Raw genomic sequence first — 16,023 nt, forward strand, 5'->3', positions numbered from 1 at the left:
AAGTGATTGCTAAAGTGGATGACAGGAAATACTTCAAAAATACTAACCTGGACAAACAGAAAGTTTTAAAAGCAAGTAAAAGAGAAAATTAAAATGGTAGTTTCTTGATGTGGAGGACATTGAACAATGTCCTTTATCTGGGACTGAATAAAGACCATACATTTTGGGTCTGAACAGCTCAGTTTGGCCATTGGCGAGCTCATTACATTGGGCAGTTTGGCCAGAAGAGCATTTCATTAATTACATTCATCAAAATAACATGCTCAGGAATCTGCTTCTGTACTTGGAGAATAACCCCACTTTATAAATGACCCATTTTATTTAGCATGGTGTATACACAGTGTGACTGATTGTCTCCTGGGAGCAAGAGGTAGGTGAAATCAGAGAGGAGGAGGAGGGGCAGTGAGCAGTGACTATTTACTGGAAAACAGCAGCCAGGCAAACGTGCTAGCACCCTGTCCCTCATCATCTAGGAAAACGGGACTCCACAGCTTGCTCCAACAGAAGTGCTCAGCACTAATGGGTCCTGGGCCTGTAATTCTTCCAGGGAAAACCCAAGTCTGCCCACTGCTGCTACAGGGACAGCTGACAGGACCTGCACTGGCACACATGCTTCGTCAGACCCTTTTTAAGGCTCTGAATTTTTTCAGTCTTTTGACAAGTATTGAATGGATGGCTCCTCCCTTCACCTTCTGTGGTGAGTGCTGGGGATAGACTTAGGAGAGGGTTCTTGTTCTCAGGGAATGTATACATTCCTACATCAATCCAGCATTTATGGAGTAAGTGGTAGGATGAGGAAATGCAGTGTTCTTTGAGAACACAGATATTTACTTGGGGGTGGGAGCAATGAGTGTGGTTAGTTGTTGGCACTCATTTTTTGGCACTCACTGTGTTGACCACTGCTTCTGTATTTGCACACTGAACTATGAATTTGGAAAAAAAAAACATTATCATATAGTCTCTCTCTCTCTTTCTCTCTCTCTCTCTCTCTCTCTCTCTCTCTCTCTCTCTCTCTCTCGTTTCTTTCTCTTTTTCTTTTGTGTCTCTTCTCCATTTTTTTCCTGTCTTTCTGAAACTAGAAACTAAGAACGGTGGTCATCTTTTCAAAGTTAGTCCATACAATCAAGACCAAGTTGGTCACGGCTAGCCCTGGGCTTCAAAGCAGGCATAGGTAGGACTGAATCTGGGGTAACACTGAAGTCCAATTGTCAAGTCAGAGGCAGGGATGCCCAGGCCAGTCAGAATTCAGGGCACAAAGATGATGATGATCCAGAGGTGGGCTGGTGAATGAAGAACTTGGAATTCTAAGAGGAGTGCTATGGTAAACAGAAATAGAAGTAGGGCAGAGAAGTGACCACTGACAAGAACTTGTGGTCACAAAGGCAGCCCTTTGGCCCACTCAGGCAGCCTTGTACATTGTGCTGGGAGGAACCTGTCTGAGAACAAGCTCACTTGGGAGCAGCAAGGTGGGACCTGGGCAGGGTTGAATTTGGTGAGGAGTTTACAACAGAAACAAGGGTAGGTCTGGCACCTGTCTAGATTTAGTCTGAGCAATGTTTTGTTTTGTTTGTTTTATTTTGTTTTGTTTTATTTTGTTTATTTACTGACGTGTGGATCCTAACAAAGAAGGCCTACTAACTGAGGGAATTCAATTTTGATGTAAGTTCCAAGAGAAGTCAGAATGTAAGAAACATCTCATTGGGACACTGCGTTATGAACTGGCTTTCATCTTAATTTTCTTCAGCTGATTTCCTTCCATGTTTAAAGAGAAAGGAGGTGCTGTTTGTTCTGTCACATGGAACTATGATTACTCACCGTGGAAGGATATCCCCCTCGAGACTCTGGCAAGAGCAGGGGAAATTTCTTTCACCACTAGCCCCGAGGAATTCTCATGATCCTGGTTTCCATTTTGGTCAAAGCTGAGATGAAAGGACTTGACGTAGCATTGAGGAGAGTTCTAATTTTGATGCCGAGGAAGGCAGAACTGGATGAAAAGCTAGGCTACCCTTTTCTCTGTTCTATGAATGCAGAGGCATATCCTGTTTCAAATTGAGCAACAATTGTGAGTTAAACTTCTGGTTTAAGTCCCATCTCTAAATTAAAACCTCTGTAGGTAAGATGAAATAACTGCGAGAAAGGTTGTTTTTTGTTTTTTTGTTTTGTTTTCCCCCAAATGAAGTATTAGGTAATATTATATGTCTACTACTTTAATTTGTTTGAGCTGCTATAACAAAATACCACAGACAGTGTAGCTTATTGACGACAGAAATTTATTTCTCACAATTCAGAAGGCTGAATCCTGAGATCAGGGTGCTGACATGGTTGGCTGAGGGCCCTCTTCTGGGTTGCAGACTTCTTGTTGTGTCCTCTCATGGTGGAAGGCGCTGGGAGTTCTGTGGGGTCTGTTTTTTGTAAGAGCGCTGGTCCCATTCGTGAGGACTCCACCCTCATGACCTAATCACCTCCCAAAGGCCCCACCTTTAACACCTTGAGGGTTAGGATTTCAACAAGAATTTTGGGGCAGACAAACATTTAGACCATAGCATCTACCTTCTTTTTGGCTTTGTGTTTTTCATAATAATTTTATAAATGAAATTAGGAATGGCAGTATTCTTAAAGAAAATTTCCAATTAGTAAAAATGAGATAACTTATTTGAGGTGACCATGGACATTTCTACTTGAAGGATTCTTTTTTATGCCTCCTTACTTAGAGCCTCTCTGATATATGTAGCTCCGTGAAGTTTACTACTTCTAGACAGTATTCTTTAAAAAACTGAAAAAAAATTTAATTGTGGAAAAATATATATAACATGAAAGTTACTATATTAAGCATTTCTAAGTGTACAGTTCAATACTGTCATATATTCATATTGTTGTGCAACCAATTTCCAGAGTTCTTTTTCCTTGCAAAATGGAAACTCCCCATCTATCTCATCAGCCCCTGGTGCCCACAATGCTGCTTTCTGTCTCTATGAATTTGATGACTTTAGGAGCTTCATATAGGCGGAAACATGCTGCAGTCGTCCTTTTGTGACTGGGTTATTTCACTTAGCATAAATGTCCTTGAAGATTTAGCATTTTAAAATTTTTTCTTTAGAAAAATGTTTTCTCTTAACATGTGAGGGCTAACCTATTTAAACTTCAGAAAAGTTAAAAAATATTCTCTAAACATGGAAATGTTAAAAACAACTGTGTATCTTGGAAACATCATACTGCTATAGCAGAGCTGACCGTCTCAGAGGTGAAAAGTCAGATGGACCGATGCCTCCCTAGTGAAGAGAGAGGGGTCATGTCAAGCGGTGCCAGCTGGGAATCGCCTATACAACAAGAAGCTGAGCCTGCAGACCTGCAGCCAGGGGCAGGGGACGCTCTACAGATGTACCGTGCTCATGGGTGGGTGCCCGTGGTCATGCTGCTCTCCTGAGGCTGCTGTAACAGCTGCCAGTGGAGTGGAGCTGGCAACAGCTCCGGAGGGAGACATCTGCCTGGCTGTTGCCTGAGCGGAAGAACAGGAAACAGCTGCACAGAAACAGAGACAAGGACAGGAGCAGAGGTACTGAAAGAATACCCTCGAACTCATTGCGTGCCCACCCCCAAAACATGGTGTCCTCAGGTTGGTCAGGAAATACTAAGGAAGTTGTTTTAGTCTGTTCTCGGACAGAGAGTCTTGTGCCTAAGCAGCTGCCCAGTCATGTCACACAAATGCTGGAATAAAGAGGGGCTGGTGGGGACCCCAGGCTGTTCATTTCACAGATGTGGTCTTTAAAAGCTCCTTGGAGTTTTCTCATGTCTCAGCAGCTGTGCAATAATCTCCAAGAACCGTGACAACATCTTTTTCAAAGAAATATAATTTGCTACTGTCAATAACACAGATTTCCCACCCCCAAAATCCAATGCGTTTTCTCGCCATTTATCAAATCTTTTACACTCCAATGACTAATGGAAAATACAATGGCAATTTGTTATAGTTTTGGCATTGTTTGCTATCAGAAATGACACTGGAACAAAAGAGTAATCAGTTACAATTGCATTCGCAATTTCTCTCCCGAGGGAGTACACACACACTCACATACCAATAGGGCTTGAAACGATAATATGTGTAACATTTATAAATTATCTTCATAGTAATTTTCACTTTAAAACTCTATGTTCCCATCCATTAGTTCATATTGCTTCAGTTGAATAGGAAGAGGCTTAAAGGAGAAATGGCTTGTCAAAGGCCATATAGGAAGTCAACTGGAGCTAAGATATAGGTTTCTCGAGTCTTAAACCAAAACTTTTTTCACTAAACTATACTTGAGAAGATGTCAGAACCGTAGAAAGAGATGATTACTTTCTTTCTCTTGTTGACTGGCAGTGCTTTCCTCCACTCCCAGCCAAAACAATTCTGAGATGTTGAATTAGTGATTACTTAAAAATCAAGGGGACATAATTATTAGGTTGTATTGTATAAAACTACAATCTTTTTTTAAAAAATTAGAAGTCAAATATCAACAATTTCATGTTTCAAACTAATTGATCTCCCAAAATGTGTATAGGTTACATGTCCCATGCAGCATCAGATTGGTCTTTTTGTTGGTTAATTAGGCCAGTTGCTTTCCTTTCAATTTTATTGCCCCTTGGTCTGAATGCGCCAGTGGCCTCAGATCATTATTTTAGTGGCCTCCATAACCAAATTGAGCCAATTGTAGAGGCAGCAGGCCAAACTGTGCAATGAACCCCAAACAAGACAATTCAGGGTCACGTAAATATGACTCACATGGCCAGCCAGCAAGAATTTTCAACAGGTCTAACTGGCTCCTTGTTACTGCCCATTTTGCCTGAAAAGGGAATTAAATCAGTATTCTTTTCCATTCATCTGCCGTAAATACATGTGTTCTGGTGAGTGGGAGACAGCTGATTTCTAAGGCTGTTACAAGGGGTGATTAGAAAATCAGAAGGGTATCTTGGCTGAATGTCAAGAATAAAGGAAAGGCCAGTGAGTCAAGTGGCTAAAGAGACACACATTAGAGTCATTCATTTGTACCGCTGCGGAAGCTGGAAACTTGCACCACTAGCTGGGCTTCCTACCATCTGGAGTGAAATCGGAACACTCCCACCAGAGATGGATGGGCTCCAAGTGGGGACAGGCTGGCAGAAGGACTGTGGCCACACTGCAGGAAAATGGAGCCTCCTGCTTCCCGTGGATCACAGAGAAACGAGGACCGCGCTCTCTGCGTTTTATTTTCTTTGAAAATCATTTGATACCGGGCATGAAATGATGAAGCTGAAAAGCCCCTGGTGCTGCTGCTTTGGAAGGGTAGTGTTTTTAAGATGCTGTACCCAAAGTTTCTCACGTGCCTGTTTCTGGCAGTAAGGGCTTCATTTTCCCTTTGCACTCCAAGTGGGTAGAATGCTCAAAAGAGTTGTGGGAGGCTAAAGAATCCTGACTCCCACAGCAAGATTATAGACCCTGCAAGCTAAAGTTAGGAAGGTAGGGGCAGCGGTCCACGATCCTAGTACAAACGCTGCAGAACATGGTGGAGGGAAGCAGACTTCCATAAAGTTCATGATAGTGTTGTACCCGGAAGCCAGTTCTCTGGAAAAAATACAAAACAACTTTGATTTGAAACATCTGCCTATTTCTATGATGTAGAAATACTCCCACTGTGGTCAATTGCAAACCACTAATAGTTAACAACCAATTCAAAAAATTTCTGGTGTTTGACAATCTCTTCTGAGCCTGTACAAGCCGACTCAAATGCAGCACAACTTGGTGGCTTAAAATGAATTGGCCAAATGCATGAGCCAAGGTTAAAATATAAAGATTTTGGGAGAGAAGTGAGCATCTCAGGAAGACCCATCCCCTCTCTTACTTGCTTCCCTCCCTTCCTCCTAAATTGTCCTAAGAGCACTGCTTTCTTGATAAATTACCATTCAGGGCAAGTGCCCTGGTTCAAGGCTCTGTGTCTAAGCAAACTGACTCAAAACACTGTGCTCCTTCAACACACCCCTGAAGCACCCTGTGCCCAAGATCTTCCTAGAGAAGTACTTACATACTTGTGCTTGCTACACTTGCAGGTGATAAGGCTGCTTTCTCTCTCCAGGGCAGCTGAGGTTCCTGAAGAGGCTCTTGCTTGTCACCTAGAGGGAAGATGTTGAGGGGCTGTCACATCACTGGAACATAGATTGGTCTCAGATATCTTTGCTAGTGTGCCCCGTACATAATTTAAAATACCCATCTCCATTTGTAGAAATTCAGTTAAATTCTTGGAAAGGTAGAACTCAGCTTTTAGGTAGGATGGGTTTTTCAGAAATAAATTCATATTGACTCCAACTGAAATAATTTGGCATCTAATGATAAATTTGTCTTCCAATTATGCAAACACTAGGGCTGTGTCATCTGTATTTTAGCAAACATACTTTTTTTACCTAAGCCTCAGGTTCCTCATATGCAAAGATGAGTGGCAGAAATGAACTGAGCTATAAGCATCCATCTGTTCTATCCTTTCATGCTTCTTGGAGTCTATATGGTTTTCAGTCCCTTTAAAAATTCGATTGTTGTTTTTTATACTCCTGGGACATCTAGTACCTCTACCAAACATCATTATTTACCTGTACCACCAATACAACACTTTTTTTTTTTTTTGCTAAATAAACTTGGGGGGAATCCTAGGTTAAAGTAGCACTGTAATGAGCATTGTCTTCAGAATCTTTGATATTATAGGCTACATCGCATATCTCCAAAAAGAAAACTTAATGGGTTATGGGTCCCCAATTTTTTGGCCTCAACTCACTTTTTCCTAAGGACAATATATTAGTCTTCTAGGACTGCTGTAAAAAAGTGCTACAAATTGAGTGACTTATAACAACAAAAATTTATTTTTCATGGTTGTGGGGACTGGAAATTCAAAATCAAGGTGTTGGAAGTGCCTGCTTTCTTGGAAGGCTTTAGGAGGAGAATCTGTTCCACGCCTTTTCCTTAGCTACTGGTGTTACTAGCAATTTTTGGTGTTCCAGGGCTTATGGGTACATCACTTCAATATCTACTTCCATCATAACATGTGTTCTCCTTGTGTGTCTCTGTATCTTTTCTCTTATGACAGCTTCATAGACACCAGTCATTGGATTAGGGCCATCCTAATTGAATATGACCTCATCTTAAGTTGATTACGTCTTCAAAGACCTTATTTACAAATAAGGTCACATTCACTGGTACCAGGGATAAAGACTTCAGCATATCTTTTTTGGAAACACAGTTCAACCCACCACAGACAGCTATTAATATTTCCCAAAACTGGTACTCTGATAAACACATTTTGAGAAATGCTGTCCCAGAAACTTGAGATGTAATTAGGATTCACTAACTGGGTACATGGTAAAGCACTTAACATCAGCAGTTTTTTTTAAACATGATATCAGTAGTTTGTACCCTTTGATAGAAAAAAAAAATCTTTATTTGTACTATTTCTAATTGAAATTTAGCATTTCCTTCACTTTTGAGTGTAGGTAGCAAACCATAGTAATATCAGTAGTACTCGTGACTTTGCCACCAATGAAAGTCAGATATTTTCATCTCACATTATACTTATTGCAGATATCTTGGGATATCATTCATACTCATCACCATTTCAAAATCTCCATGCTTATTAGACTTGATGCTAGATCTTGTTATTTAATGTGTTAATAAGGAAACACATAATGCAAATCTTTTACTATTTCGTTAATTGTATTTCAATATCATTGATTTCCTTTGTAATCTTTTATATTTTTGTTTACACATTTAAAAACACTATTCTGAGATGGAGACTATTGGCTTCACTAGATGGCCAAAGGCATTCATAGCCCCCAAAAGTTAAGAACCTCTGTTCCCCAACATGGCCTTTGTTATACGAATAACCTGGCTTCTATAAAAGGATTTAACTGAGAGACACACACTAGCAGAATTCATTTTTACAAATAAAAAAATTAGTAAGTAGGCCAAACACAGATATTATAAAACATTTTATTTGGAAATAAAGTGCCCAGTTAGAGCAAAACATAAAAACAAAGTACACACGGGTACAATAAGGTATCTTATAAATAATTTTCAATTATTATCACTCTGTATTGATTATAAACAGCTCACATTACCAAGAAAAAACTTGTTTAGATAGAAGGGTATATTTGGAAACTCTATGTATACATTAGAGTATCTGAATAATTAACTAGAAGGTGTACACTCCTTTCTGTGTGTGTTCAAATGTATAAAATAGTTGAATGTATTCAACTCTACTCCTTGTGAACACCTCAAAACACTGGCACACTGGGTTAAGTCTCTGAGCTTCATGAACAAGCATGGCCACATTTCAGCTCAGAGTCTTGGCAGAGGTCACTGTGACTGAAGATTTCCCAGGATGTGTCACCCAGGAGCACTTTTGCCTCATGAAAACACAACAGTACAAGTTGAAAAGTTGAATTGTAGCCTGGCTCCATCTCTGAACAGTTATGGAAACAAATATGTTGCCTAATCTCTGAGCCTCTGTTTCCTTATCTGTGGTAAGTGGAGATATAGGTGTGTGTCCTGCCTTTCTTTAAGGGATACTAGGAGATTCAATTGAGAGAACCAGTGTAAAAGCACTTTGTAAACTGTAAAAGTGTTGTATAAATATAAAACAGAACAATTCTTTAATTTCATGTGGCAACATCAAATAGGTATAAATTGATAGCATTCTCTTACATTATGAGAAGAAAATCAGCCTGTTCCTTTTGTCCTTTCCCTTAAGGACACTGAAACCCCAGGTCCACCATCAGTGCCCAGAAAGGCAGTGGTGGTTCCAGTAAGGCTGTAGGAAAGCAGGCCTGTGATGTCGCTAGGCTTCCATTTGCCTCCTTTGTCTCCTCAAGGTGCCTCAGTGCCCTCATCTGTCTCCTCTTTGGCCAGGTCCTCTTTCATGTACTTCCTCAAACCTTCAAGCACAACTTGTGCTTTCCATTTTCTCTGTCCTTGAGAATGCAGCATCCTGCAGGCAGTTCAGATGGGGTGTGGTCCTCACCATTACTGCACATTAGAACCACGTGGGGAAGATTTACATTGTCCTGATACAGGTATTTCCACCAAAATGACTACATCAGCATTTCTGAAGGAGGCCGTGGCTGTCAGTATTTTAAGGACACTCCAGGTGATTCGAATGTGCAGCTTGGGTTGAAAACATTACTTGAGTGTTGCCTGGAGGTTAAACAGAAAAATGAGTTCTTTATTCATCTGTTAGCTAGCCATGGTGTTTTCCTTCCCATAGAGCCTTTGTTTTAACCTGGGCAACCTTCTGAGCAGTCTTCTTAAAGGAGCATTTCTTGAACGTCTCTCAGTGTACTTCACTCTAGGTTCATGTCATTGCTTCCACGAAATCTCACATTCTTCAGGAGTGTTATCTTCAGTTTTCAGATGAAAAAGCTGAGGCTTCATCCAGCTGGGAGGGGCAAAGCAGTGGTTTAAGCTGAAGTCATGCATACTTACTTCCCCAGAGCATGGCAGCACATTTCTGATAAATAGGCCCAACCTGCTGAGAAGTGCAGCTGTACCAGGGCCCTGTAGCTTATACTGGATGCCTCACCTCCATATTTGCATTCTGCTGTAGTAGGAAGAGGATTTCTTAGTTTGGGAGAGGAGGTATGACTTCTGCCCCCTTGATATCTTCTCATGGCCACTGTTCACCCCACTGCTCTGCACATTCATAAGGAGGAATGGGGTGGGGACTAGGAGTCGGGGACCATACTCGAGAGGGCAGGCACACAGCCTTGCAACCTGCATGACTCAAGAGTGTTTGCTCTGTACCCACAGTCTTGTGTCTTCCTCAACCTGGGCCCTTTATCTAGTTTGTTACACGGGGCCTGGAATCCATCCTGCTTACAGCCCAGGAATTTTCCCAAGAGGCTATTGCCCTGTGGTAAGGCTCTGACTTCCTGAGTGGTAGGCAGCTGCCACCATGGTGGGATTTTAAAGGCCTAATAAGATAACCCTCCCCTTGGATCCTTATTAGTGTTCCCTGAAGTTCTCAGCTTAAAAGCCCCTCCTTTGCCAAACCATTAAACCTCTAAGAGCCTTGCGTTGAAATGTTTATGCCCTATGAGGTTCTATCCACTATCTATTATCTGATGTTACTCTGCTCTAGAGCTGTGACAAAGCATGAAAGGACTCGGGTCTAGACTCTGAGCTCTTGGGAAAATTGCTTAGCTTCTTGAGAATCAGTGTTCTCATCAAAGAAATGAAGATATTTGTCTTTTCCTCACATATTTGTACAGGACTGTAGTTGGAATCATTGGAGATAATGGACAAGAAATTGATTTTTTATACAGCAAAGCCTATATGACGATATGGAAGATAGTTTCATTACTGTTATTGGAAAAACATGTATTGGCTTGCTTTTCAGTAAGGCAGCTGGCTGAAAGTGAGGGAGACAGGGAGCACATCACTTTCAAAGGGGCAATTTTGGAGAGAAAGATGCTGTCTGTGGAGTTCCCACTGAGGTCAGGTGCTGCAGTGGGAAACTACTGAGTATAACGTCTGAGTCTTGATCATCTAGAGAAGACAGTCTAAATGAGGAGAGAAAATCAAGTGGGAAATGCAAGACAATTTCACTGATTTCACATTTTGTTAGGCACTAGCTCAGCCCACCACTGAAACAGGTGACAAAGAAACAGCAACCCCTCTATAAGCTCTATGTGCACATTTCAGACACAGCAAGAGAATGAGGACACTGACAAAGTATAATACAGACCAGTAAGTGGGGCAGGAGGCACCTAAAGGAAAACAGGAAACAGGATGTGCAGCTGGGTCTGGCTTCCTTGGGGGCACTGGATGACTAGCACAGGGCAGCCCCTGGGTGTGGTTACCGAGGAGCCAGTAGAACATCTGCCAGGCCCAGCACCCGGGCCTTGGGAAAGTTGACTTGTGCAATGGGGTGGAGTGAGGGCAAGATCAACCCAGAGCAATTTTTTCTTTGGAGGCCTCGTTTACTTTGTGATTAGAGGAGTTTGGGTACCTCCTTTCTCAGGTGCACCTTCCGTGGTCCACTAGATACAAACCTGGCTGTGGTCCAGGCTCTGCCCTGATTCTTTTCCCAATAGACTGTGTGGATGTAGGCAAGTCACATCACCTCTCTAGGCTGCCCTGTTCATTTTTGTAAGATGAGGATATTTGCTTAGATGACCTCTAGGATAGCCTTCAGCCTGGCATCAGGCTGCTCTATAATCCAAAACAAGTTTCTAAGGAACGCAAGAAAAAATATGGCATATATGGCTGGGGCCTGTGAGATGAGGGTTTACAAATTTTCTACAATTATAGAATCATTACTTTAAAAGCAAATACTAAAAAAATAAATAAATAAAATGAAAGCAAATACTGGAGTATGGCATACCTCGAAAAATTAAACAAAGAATTACAATATGATCCAGAAGTTCTACTTCTGGGTATATATCCAAAAAATTAAAAGCAGAGACTTATACAGTTACATACCAGTGTTCGAGCAGTGTTATTCACAATAGCCAAGAGGTGGAAACAACCCAAGTGCCCATTAAAGGATGAATAGAAAGAAAATATGATGTAATACAATGAGATATTCATTCTGAGAAGAAAATTCTGACATATTCGATAACCTTGAGGACATTATACTGAGTGAAATAAGTCCAACACAAAAGGACAAATACTGTATGATTACATTTATATGAGGTACCTATAATGGGCAAATTTATAGAGAAAGCAGAATGATGGTTACCAAAGGCTAGGGGACAAGGAAATGAGGAGTTAATGGGTACAAAATTTCAGTTTGGAATGATTAAAAAGTTCTAAAGATGAATAGTAATGATGGTTGCACAGCAGTGTGAATGTACTTAATGTGACTGAACTAAAAACTTAAAAATGCTTGATTTTGTGTTATGTATATTTTATCACAGTAAAACGAAAACACTGGAATTTGTAAACATTTTACTAATTAAATAAAACCAATCATTGAAAAATTAATTTAAAAATTAATTAAAGTGGGAATTACTAAAAATGATGTTTGTATACTATATATTAATTTAAAATATCTAAGTAAACATTTATTTACCAATCTTCACAACTTCTTTTTTATGAACAAGTTTGCTATGTGGAGTTCAGTATAGTCTCCGTTGCACAAAAAACATGCAAGGTATATCATTTACACATTCTAGTTTCATGGTTTTTAACATGGAATGAGATCTTAGATACTAGTGAATAAAAACAAATGCAGAATTCTTTTAGATTTTTTGTCTCTTCTCCATTCCCAATTCTCTTATAATTGCATTCCCTCACATATTCCATATCTCTGTATTATATAACTGTCTATGTAAATACATTGAAATTATTAATCTTCATAGTTTTCCTAAAGTATTCAATGTACTTTGCTTTGGAAACAAAATAATAATTACAACCAACCTAAACAGGCTTGAGGACAAACAAGTTTGTAAGCAAAGAACTCAATGAGAGGTAGCAGAGTGTTCACTACATCTAAAATGAGTGAAAAGATAATCCATAAAGGGGAGAAGATATTTGCAACATATCAACTGACAAAGCACTAGGATGTCAAATATACAAAGAACTTAAGAAAATCAGCAAGAAAAAGAAATAACTCAGTAGAAAAATGGGCTTAGCAATTGGTCAAGTGTAAAACCAAAGAGAAAATCCAAGTGGCTAATAAACATGAAAAGAAGCTTAACTTTATTAGTAATCATGGAAATACAAACTAAAACCACAGTGAGATACTATTACATAGGAGATAGGCAAAAACTAAAAATTCTGAAAATATTAATAATTGGCAAAGATTTGAATCAGCAGGAATTCTGGTGAAAGTTGTAAACTGCTAATACCTCTTTGGAGAGTGGCTTATGTTACTTAGTGAGACTGATAATACACATGCCTTATGATTCAACAATTCCACACTTAGGCACATACCCAGAGAAACTTAGGCAAATGTGCAGCAGGGTACACGTGCATACAATAATACTTATGGCAGGTTTGTTCACCTCAGCTGCATTGAGAAATGATCCAAATACTTACTACCTATAGAATAGACACATAAATTTTAATATGATGAAACAATGAAATGCTGTATAACAATAAACATGGGCAAGGGAACCGCTACACAGAACAATATGAGTAAATTTTCAGAACATAATATTGAACAACAGAAGCAAGACAAAGAATACAATGTGATCACATTTATTTCAGGTTGAAAAACAGGAAAAACTAAACTCTGATATATTATTTGGTGATGTATACATAGGTGGCCACCTCTGGGAGCATGATGGGTTGAATGTTCGTGTCTCTCCAAATTCATGTAGAAACTCTACCTCCAATATGATGGTATTTAGAGGTATGACCTTTGGGATGTGATTGGATTTCGATAAGGTTATGAGTGTGGCGCTCTGATAATGGGTTTACAAGAAGAGACACCAAAGAGCTTGCCTTCCTTTCCCTCTCCCATGTGAGGACACAGTGAGAAGGCAGTTGTCTGCAAGACAAGGAAGGGGCTCTTACTAGAACTCAATCATGCTGGCACCTGAATCTCAGATTTTAAGTCTCCATTACTGCGAGAAATAAATGTGTGTCGTTTAAGCCACCCAGTCTCTGTCATTTTGTTACAGCAGCTCAGACAAACCAATACAGGGAGAGCTGGGTGTGCTCGCAATTGAGAGGGACACAGAGAGCTTATGGTTATAGGCAATGAACTCTCAAGAAAGGTTACACATACATTAATTTTCTGATTATTCATTAAGCAATATGTGTATGTTTTATGCATATAAATATACGTAAATTTCAATGCAGTAATCCACCCTAAAAATGAAAAAAGAGTATGTGAATGTGCCAACAAGTAACTACATTGTCGCCCAGCTTCTTGGGCATTGTGGCATGTTTTATGAGAGACCAGAGAGCAGTGGTTAATCTGGTAACACAGTCAGGTGGAGATGAGAGGGGCATCTAAAAAAAATGATAAAAATGAAATATTGATATATTCAGGTTGAGAATAGAGTTTCTGAGGAATTTTAATAACATTTTCTTCTTTCATTTTACATTATGTATAACCTAAACTACAATATGACAAATCCGATGCATTTTCCTCTTAGCGACATTCCTATTGAGTTCCTTCTCTAGCCAAGTTTTTGTATTTGGGAGAAAACGAGCTTTTTCTGGATATTTGTAGGTATAATTTGGGTAAAGAAAGAGAAAAAATTGCATTCAGAAATGTTTGCACAATATATAAAGCATAATAAAGGGTACAATCTCACAAAATCTCAAAAAAATACATCTGCAAAACAAAAATATCCAAAGTGTACTTTTGCTTCCAGAATAATCCCATAGAACCTGGCAAACTCCCACAGAAACCTAGACTTCTTGCAAGAGAGTTGAAAACCTCTATTATAAGTTGAAGGGATCCAGCACTGACAGTGTGGGGAGAGAAAGGGACGTTGAATAATTCTTTACTCTCATAACATATTCTTAACAACTCTATAATAGCTTTATTATATCTTGGAGCTGTTGACTCATGGATGTGGTGACTGAGATACTGAGAAAAGAGAAATTGCTCTCTCCTCCACTCCCTCCCTCCAGTATCTAAGGACAACTCTCTTTAATTTAATTTGTGTTCAATGTGTGTTTGTCGGATTACATTCTTGAAAGCATCCAAATGGTGGTCAAAGAGCTTTGAGGGTTCGAGGAATAAGACTTTCTAAGGGATTATTTCTGACTGAGAAATGAGAGGAGACTTCATTAAAGGAAAGGAAGCTGAGCTAAGCCTCGAGTAATAAACAGGAGTTGAGGATGAGCTGGATTTGAAAGAGGAGGTTACAAAGGCACAGGCAACAAAGACAACGTATTTGGGGATTTGAGCAATGTTTGTTTGGCTGAGTCTGTAGAAAGTTAGAAGAAGAGAGTTAAGTTGAAGTAGAATTGAGCAGGTTCATGCTAGAACCAAAGACAGTGCACTTTGTTTGCTTCATAGGAAGATGAATACTTTTGTGTCTTGGCTAAAGGTCAGTCTGATGGTAGCATATAGGCTGTATTTGACAAATGATTGGCTGTAGCCAAGAGAATGAGTTTGGGAGTTGTTATAGGATGTCTAGGAAGGAGGTGAAAGGGGTCAGACACACAGGGCTGGTAGAAAAAATGAAGAGTAAGGGGTAACTGATGCTCAAAGAAAGAAATAACAGGTATTAGCTATAGAATGGATTGAGGAATGCAGGTGGGAACAGAAATGACTGAAGTTTTCAAGACCTAGTGACAAGGAGTATGAGGATGTCATTAATGAAAAAAGAAGTTGGTGTATGAGGGCAGATAATGAGCTGTTTTGTACTTGCTGCATTTGAGATGCTGGTGGGACCTCTATGTGGCAACATCCCACAGCTAAAAACTTGGAACTGGAGGCCTGGAAAGAGGTTGAGACTGGAGCAATGGATTCAGGAAACAAAGGACTGGAAGTGAGCTCTGGATGTGGATAAAGAGAGGAAGATGGGATGTGATGAGTGTGCATATTTAAAAAGAAAAAAAAATGAGAAGACATCATAAGCCAGAATCAAAGGCTAATATGTAAATTTCTGTCATTTTGTAGATGAAGAAATTATTTGGCTTTTAGCTCTGCCCATTCAACCCTGAACTTCCAATAACCAAGCAATTTATGCTTCAATTCAAGATTGGGCCAGTCCTGAGTTCTGTGGGGAAACCCATTATTTCTGGGTTAAAGTGATTCCAGGAAATTAACTTGCTTGTTGAATAGGCCTCTGCTATACCATTTGTCCTTGTTGGAGGTTGTAGCAAAAACAAGTGGGGAAAAACCATTGTGAACAATGAATGCCCATAACTCTATATGAGAAGGAACAATAAACAATCAATACAAAGCTCTTAGTATGTCTCAATCACTGTGTTAAGCATTTCACAAGCATTATCTAACTTAATCTTTAATCCACTTGCACAGATATTAATATCTTCCCATCTAATAAAAAGAAACTGATGTCAGAGCAAGTAAGCTCACAAAGCTAGTAGGTAGCAAAAGG

Source organism: Rousettus aegyptiacus, unplaced genomic scaffold, assembly GCF_014176215.1.
Source record: "Rousettus aegyptiacus isolate mRouAeg1 unplaced genomic scaffold, mRouAeg1.p scaffold_m13_p_1, whole genome shotgun sequence".
In the NCBI taxonomy this organism is placed as follows: domain Eukaryota; kingdom Metazoa; phylum Chordata; class Mammalia; order Chiroptera; family Pteropodidae; genus Rousettus; species Rousettus aegyptiacus.